This window comes from Dasypus novemcinctus, chromosome 4, assembly GCF_030445035.2.
Source record: "Dasypus novemcinctus isolate mDasNov1 chromosome 4, mDasNov1.1.hap2, whole genome shotgun sequence".
Lineage (NCBI taxonomy): Eukaryota > Metazoa > Chordata > Mammalia > Cingulata > Dasypodidae > Dasypus > Dasypus novemcinctus.
This window is the reverse complement of record NC_080676.1, coordinates 7,502,615-7,511,224: the sequence shown is the minus strand read 5'-3', so window position 1 is coordinate 7,511,224 and position 8,610 is coordinate 7,502,615.

The following is an 8,610-nucleotide window of genomic DNA, read 5'->3' as shown; positions in this document are numbered from 1 at the left end:
GATCCTGGGGACCTCTGACATGGAGAGAGGTTCTCTGTCAATTGCGCCACCTCAGTTCCTGGTCTCTGCTGCACTTCACCTTGACTCTCCCCTTGTCTCTCTTTTGTTGCATCATCATCTTGATGTATGACTCACTTACACGGGCACTGGCTCATTGCTGGGCACCTGACTTGCTGTGCAGGTGGTCAGCTTACCACGCGGGCCCTGGCTCGCCAGGCAGGCACTCGCATGGGCACTCAGCTTGCCACGCGGGCACTCAGCTTGCCATGAAGGCACTCACACAGGCACTTGGCTCCTCACGCAGGCACTTGGCTCGCCGTGCGGGCACCCATGCGGGCACTCGGCTCACCGTGTGGGCACGCTTTCTCTTCTTTTTCACCAGGATGCCCCAGGGATCGAACCTGGGTCCTCCCATGTGGTAGGTGGAGGCCTTATCACCTGAGCCACGACCGCTTCCCTTACCTTTACTTTTTAGAGCAATTTTAGGTTCACAGGAAAATTGCACAGAGCGAACAGAGTTCCTATATTCCCTCTCCCTCTTCTCATCCCTCTCCCCTCGCACCCCCAGCCTCCTCCAAGTGCAGTCCCCCCGTTATTAACATCTTGCATTATAGTGGTACGTTTGTTACAGTTGATGAAAGAGTATTGATTCATTATTAACTAAAGTCCATAGTTTATATTGGGGTTCACGTGTGTGTTATACAGTTCTGTGGATTTTGACACACCCACAATGATGGTATCATGCAGAATGGTTTCACTAGCTGTACTCCGCCTTGCATCCCTCCCACCCCCCAACCCCTGGCGAACATTGATCTTTTTTACTGTTTACGTGGTTTTGCCTTTTTCCAGAGTGTCATATAGTTGGAGCCGTAGAGTTTATAGCTTTCAGAATGGCTTTTTTCACTTAGCAATATGCATTTAAGTTTCCTCCATGTCTTTTTGTGGTTCTGATAGTTCACTTGTTTTTGTTGCTGAATATTCCTCTGAATGGATGTAGCCCAGTTGTTTATCCACTCGTCTGTTGAAGGACATCTTTCTTGCTTCCAATGTTGGGCAGTTAAGATTAAAGTGGCCATAAACATTCTCGTGCAGGTTTTTGTATGGACATTGTTTTCAGCTCATTTGGGTAAATACCTGGGAGCACAATTACTAGATGATATGGTAAGACAATGTTTAACTTTGTAAGAAACTGTCCAACTCTCTTCCAAAATGACTACACCATTTTGCATTCACACCAGTAATGCAAGAGAATTCCTCTTGCTGCACATCCTTGCCAGCATTTGGTGTTGTCATTGATCTAGATTTCAGCCATTGCGCAGTGGTATCCATTGCAGTGGTGCTGAGCATCTTTTCACACACTAATTTGTTATCTGGATATCTTCTTTGGCAAGATGTCTGTTCAGACTTTTTTTGCCTATTTTTAAAATTGTTTTCTTACTGAAGTTTACAACTTCTTTGTATATTTTGGAAACAAGTTATTTATTTATTGGACATGTGTTTTGTAAATATTTTCTCCCAGTGTGCAGCTTTTCTTTTGATTCTCTTAACAGTGCCTTTTACAAGTCCAACCTAATTTTTTAATTTTTTGGATTATGCTTTTGGGGTATCTAAAAAGTCATTGTCAAACCCGGGGTCACTTAGATTTTTTCCTGTTTTCTTTATAGTTTTGTCTTTTACATTTAAGTCGATGATCCATTTTGAGTTTGTATGTGTATGTAAAGTGTAAGGTCTGTGTCTAGTTTCTTTTTATTTTTAAAGATTTATTTATTTCTCTCCCCCCCCCCCCCGACTGTTTGCTTTCTGTGTCCAGAAAATATCAGTTCCTAGATTCTTTCATTGCATGTGATGTCTGGTTGTTCCAGTACCATTTGTTGAAAATACTATCCTTTCTCCATTGAATTGCCTTTGCTCCCTTGTCAAAGGTCAATTGACTACTTGTGCGGGTCTATTTCTGGGTTCTCTGTTCTGTTCCATTGATCTCTTTGACCAATACCATGCTGTCTTGACCACTGTAGCTTTATAGTAAGTCTTAAAGTTAAGCAGGGTCAGTCTTTGACTTTGTTCTTCGTAAGTGTTATGTTGGCCACTCCGGGGCTTTGCCATTCCATTCCATATAGACTTGAGAATCAGTTTTTTGATATCCACAAAATAACTGGCTGGGATTTTGATTGGCACTGTGTTGAATCTATAGACCAAGGTTGGGAGAATCGACAATTTTGAATCATCCTATCCATGAACATGGAGAACCTCTTGATTTTGGAATTTTCTGGATAGGTTATCATATCAAGCACAACAACGACAATTTTATTTCTTCCTTCCCAACCTGAATGCCTTTAAAATCCTTTTTTTTTGGGGGGGTCTTATTACATTAACTAGGAATTAAATACAATGTTGAATAGGAGTAGTGAGAGGGCACATCCTTGTGCAGTTCCTGATGTTTTTTTAAAAAAATTTTTGTATCTTAATTTTAAAAGGAACTTTAGATTATATACATGTTACATTGAAGATATAGGGGATTCCCATACGCCCCACCCCACCTCCTCCCACACTTTCCCCCATTAACAACATCCTTCATTAGTGTGGTACATTCGTTACAATTGATGAGCACATATTGAATCATTGCTACTAACCATGGTCTGTCGTATACATCATAGTATACTATATATAAGCTCTAGTATACATTATAATTTACACTTTGCACTGCACTGTTCCTGATCTCATGGGGAAATCATCTAGTTTTTCACCATTAATTATGATGTTGCCTGTAGGATTTCTGTAGATGTTCTTTATCAAGCTAAAAAAGTTTCCTTCTCTTCCTAGTTTGCTGAGAATTTTATCATGAATGGGAGCTGGATTTTGTCATATGCTTTTTTTGCATGTATTGATATTGTTACTGGATTTTATTTAGGTTCTTGGCTATGCTGCAGAAATGAATTTCAAGAGCACACCAGGTGAGTTAGGCCAGGAATTTATCCAGGTAGGGAGGGAAGAGAAATGGGAGAAAATAACAGATCAGGGGTCCCAGGTGGAGAGGAAGGGGCTGAAAAGTGATAAAAAGGGCTGATTTACAACTCCCCATTATAGGTTATAAATCCCCAGGTTTACTTGCATGGCCACATGGCAGGGGGAAGATGGTGAGAGCTGTGCGCAGAGGGCAGGAACGGGTCCAGAGGCAGGAGAGCTGAGAGTGAGCGCGCTCGTTGAGCTGTTACTTATTCCACCCCTTTGCTCATGGCAGGGGAGGGGCTCCCGCTGGTTGCTGTTTGATCACCCCACCCATCAGTTCCCTGTGAGGGCCCAGTGATAACGTCCCTAGGCAGCATCTGGGGTTTCTGGCTTCCAGAAGAAGTCTTTCTTCTGAATAGCAGGATCTTGGGGGTGGGGTCCTCCAGCAGCCGTCTTGGGGGCTGTTGATGTCCACGTGGATGTCTTGCCAGGTGCCGGATCCATCTGCTGTTCCCTGTCTTACCAGCCGGCTTCAGTGTGGCCCTGATCGGTGGATTAAAATGATTGATTTTTGAACGTTGAACCAGCCTTGTTTCCCTGCAATCTCACTTGGTAGTGGTGTGTAATTCTTTTTATATACTGTTGGATTCTATTTGCTAATACTTTGTTGAGTATTTTTGCATCATATTCATGAGGGATATTAGTCTGTAATTTTCCTTTCTTGGATTGTCTTTGTTTTTGGTATTAGAATAAAATGACTTAGGAAGTATTCTTCTGTTTTTATTTTCTGGAAAATATTGTAGAGAACTGGTATCATTTCTTATTTAAATGTTTGGTAGAATTTACCAGTGAAACCATGTGGGCCTGGTGCATTCTGTTTTGAAAGGTTATTGTTGATTCAATTTCTTTATTAATACATATGTACATTCAGATTATCTGTTTCTCCTTGTGTGAGTTTTGGTAGATAGAGTTTTGCAAGTTATTTGTCTATTTCATCGAAATTACCAAATTTGTGGGCCTACAGTTATACATAATATTCCTTTATTATTAACTTAACAATTAATGCAATCAATAACGATGACCTCCTTCATTTTTTATGTCGGTAATTTGGGTCTTGCCTATTCTTCTTGGTTAGCCCAGCTAGAAGTTTATCAATTTTACTGAAACTTTCAAAGAATTAGCTTTTGGTTTCATTGATTTTCTCTGTCATTTTTGTGTTTCTAAGTTTTTTTATTTCTACTTGGGTTTTTAGTATTTCCTGACTTGCTTTCTATATCTTAAGATTTTCTACCATCTCAAAACATTTCTCAGTCTGTTTTTCTAACTTCTTTTTTTTTTTTAAAGATTTATTTATTTATTTAATTCCCTCCGCTCCCCCAGTTGTCTGTTCTCTGTGTCTATTTGCTGCGTCTTGTTTCTTTGTCCGCTTCTGTTGTCATCAGCAGCACGGGAAGTGTGGGCGGCGCCATTCCTGGGCAGGCTGCGCTTTCTTTCACGCTGGGCGGCTCTCCTTACGGGGCACACTCCTTGCACGTGGGGCTCCCCTACACGGGGACACCCCTGCGTGGCAGGGCACTCCTTGCGCGCATCAGCACTGCGCATGGGCCAGCTCCACACGGGTCAAGGAGGCCCGGGGCTTGAACCAGGGACCTCCCATGTGGTAGACGGACACCCTATCCATTGAGCCAAATCTGCTTCCCTAGGTCGCTTTATTAAGAACTTGTAACCTGGTCATCATCAAAGTATGAAGGGGTACCCTTTCTTCCACAGTAATATGTAATAGCTCTTAATTTTTGCTGGTTTCATTACAACAATATCCCTAACTACAAATCAATTTGAATATGTAAAAAATATATTTGTTGGCTATTTGAATTTCCTTATATCTAGTGCCTATTTTACAATTACCTTCAATTTTTTTTAAAGATTATTTATTTATTTCTCTCCCTCCCTCCATTGTCTGCTCTCTGTGTCCATTCGCTGTGTGTTCTTCTGTGTCTGCTTGCATTTTCATTAGGCAGCTTCGGGACTGATCCTGGGACCTTCTGGAGTGGGAGGGGAGGATCATTCTCTTGCACCACCTCAGCTCCCTGATCTGCTGCATCTCTTATTGTCTCTCCTCTGTGTCTCTTTTTGTCGCGTCATCTTGCTGCGCCAGCCTCCACGTGGGCCAGCACTCCTGTGCGGGGCAGCACTCCTGCGCAGAGCTGCACTCCACGTGGGCTGGCTCGCCACACACATCGAACCCTGGACCTCCTACATGGTAGGTAGGAGCCCAACAGCTTGAGCCACATCCGCCTCCCTGCCTTCACTTCTCTTTCCATTTGTCAGAGCTTTTATACTATATACTGACCCTTGTCATCTGCATTACAAATGTTTCACCCAAATGTACTGTTAGTATATTGGCTTTGTTTATGGTGTTTCTTACCATACAAACTTTAAATTTTTAGATAGTCAAATATGTCTGTCTTTGGTTTTATAGCTTCAGGATCTCCTGGCTGAGGCTCCCTCCTCTTCTGTCTCTACAAGCTCCCTAGTTAATTTTGCCCATTCCCATTGCTTTAAATTTTTCATTCACGCTGACCATGCCCACATGTGTATCTCCAGCCCAGCCCTCCCCTCTGAACAGCAGTAAGGGACTCTCACTGCCTGTCAGCTTTGAGGGGTGTGCTTGGTCCTGCAGGATGCAGAGCTATGAGGTCCCTGCCCTCTCGAAACTCATTATAGCGAGTAGAGCCCGCATATTAAATTGAAGCGATGACTGAGGGATTGTTGACCTATTGCACATTTCATGCTGCTGTGAGGGAACGGTGACAGTCAGTGCATTGGTCCTGGAATATACGTAGAACTACTGTAAATCTATTAGAAAATGTCAACAACGAAATATCTAGTAATACTGAACACGAACCTCCCCTTTGACTTAGCAAAGGGTGGTCTACCCAGAGCAGTGCTGCTCAAACTTTGATGAACATACAGTCACGACGGGGGTCTTGTTAAAAAGATTCTGATTCAGTAGGTCTGGGAAGGGGCCCGAGTCTGAATTTCCCGTAAACTCGCAGGTGATATCATTGTTGCTGGTACAGAGACCACGCTTTGAGTCGCACAGCGTGATGGACGCTCCTGCACATACGTTCGCGGGACATACACACGCTGTGCATTAGATCACTGATGTATTAACAGTCACCTGACAACCATGCCGAAGGATGGCTGGACTCCTACGGTGGAATGCAAGCGTCAGAGTAAAGGACCTGCAGTTACCCATGCCAACCCGGGTGAATCTCAACAACAGTGTGTGGGGAAAAAGTAAGCTGCAGCAGCATATATACAATATTTATAATATTACTGTATATTGCTTAGGGATGTACACCCGTGGCAGTTTGAATTTTGGTGAATCCTAAAAGATTACATTCTTAAACTATTCTACTCCTGTGGGTGTGGTACACCCTTTGATTGCTTTAGATTCACTTTAGATAGCTTTATTAGGTTGCTTTTGAGTAGACTACATTAGTGAGGTGTAATTCAGGTTGAATCTCCACCCACTTGCTAGATATTATATAAATGGAGACACAAAGAGCGACACACGCCCAGAGAGAAAGGAAGCCAGCATTTTTATCCTGTCTTGTGAGCGAGGACTCCAGGTTTGCCTACAGCTGTAGCAAGGCAGAGAAGCCCCAGAGGCTGACAGAGAAGGCCCATGGGAGACACGCTCTTTGCCTGGGTGCCCGTAGCCGAGCATGGGAGATGGCCAGTTCTGCAGGGGAAGGCAGACCTGGCAGGGGCTGGCGGCCGTCTCGCTTCCCCACGTGGCAGGACCCTGAGAACGCGTCTTTCTGGTGCCTTGATCTGGATATTTCACGACCTCAGAACTATAACTTTTGACCCCAAATAACACATTTCTTGTAGTTTGCATCAGCAGCCCTTTGGCAAACTAAAACAATACCTATTCTCCATATAGTAGAAGAATTCAGACTTGTACGGGAACGATAAACCCTGAATTCACAATCGCGGTTACGTAGGCAAGGGTGGGGACTGGGACCAAGGAGGGCACAGGGGACTTACTGTATTGGTAACGCTTTAGGTATTAAGCTGGGAGATCAGTACACACAGTTTAATCAAACAGCTATTTGTTGTTGTTTTCTATTTTTATATGTCTGAAATATCTCATTAAACGACTGAAAGAACAAAACAAACAATAGCCTCATTTTTTTAGATGGGATCTGTGACTTGAGACGTTAACCTGCTGTGCCAAACTTCCAAACCAAGGGGCACTCCTTCCATCTCATGCTGTGTTTTGCATTAAAAACGACAACAACAAAATAAACCATGGGGTCACCAAGTCAAAAGCAAAATTGCTTTCCCAAGATTTGATCTCCACAAAGGTTGAATCAAATTGTAACCCCAGCTGTTTGCTGAGGTACGTGATGCCTGAGGCAGGTGAGTATAGGGAGAGAGGGAGGACACCTGGCGCCCGCAGAGCGGTGGCCCGAGACCCCACCCAAAGTCCCTGGAAGGCTGCTGCTACGAACAAAGCCGGGAAGACGCGCCCAGGCCCTGGCCACGAGGCCCCACTTGGAACTCTTCCTGGTGTCAAAGGGAAGCCCCAGATAATTCCAAACAGGCCTTCCCATTGGTCCCAGATACCTCCAAACCAACAGCCCCATCACTGGCCCTGAGGCTAACGGGTGGGGCAAGCCAGCAGAACCGCAGACAGCGGGGCTCCGGGCGTTGGGAGAGCGGGGAAGGCCCGAGAGGCCCGAGAGCCCGAGCCCAGGCCCAGCGCCCGCCCTGCAGCCTGCCCACAGCCGCTGCCGAGGCTTGGTGCCGTTGTTCTTCTCTCGTTTCTTAATAAACTCTTGACTCCCTTGCCTACCGTGGCAGTCTGAGATTATTTATGAATCCCCAAAAGAGAAAGATGATGTTTGTAAACTAATCTATTCCTGGGCGTGCTAGCCTTGGATTGTATTAAATTCAGCGAGGGGCCTCTAAGTTTACTTGATAAAGTCAACTCGGGGCTTCTGATTAGGCGTGGCTCAGGTTGAGTCCCCGCCCCTTGGTGGGCAGATATAACCGGACACTCCCTCCAGAAGAGAGACGAGTCACCCAGCTGATAGTTGGCAGCTGACCTTGGGAAGAGCGTGGAGACTGACACCGGAAGCCCTGAGAGACAGCCCGCTGCCAGCCTGCGGCTGAGCTGGGAAGCAGCTGGGCCCACGGAGCCACAAGGGGAGAGGAAGCCCAGGCAGGAGGGGCAGGGGAGCTCCCGGCCACCTTGCTTCAGCACGGGCAACCGGCGTTGGCGAGCAAGAGCCTTGAGACGCGCTCTTCGGGGCCTCGTAGCTGTAAGCTTTTGCCCCAGATAAATAGTGTTTGTAAAAGCCAACAGATTCTGGTGCTTTGCATCAGCGCCTTCGGCTGGCTAAGACACCTGCCCTGCGGTGTGCCCTTCAGTTCTTTTATGCGACAGTCAAGCACCTGGGAGCCCAGAGAGAGCATCCCACCAGCAACACCCGCTGAAAGTCACAGGTGGACCTCGAATATCTACAGCTCAAAGCAAAATCCCTAAAAACAATTCATTTTTGGACATGAAACAAAACATTTTTTGTACCACATAAAATGTGGCTATTAACAGTAGCCCTCTAGACAATAAAAACGAAAATAAGCCCCAAC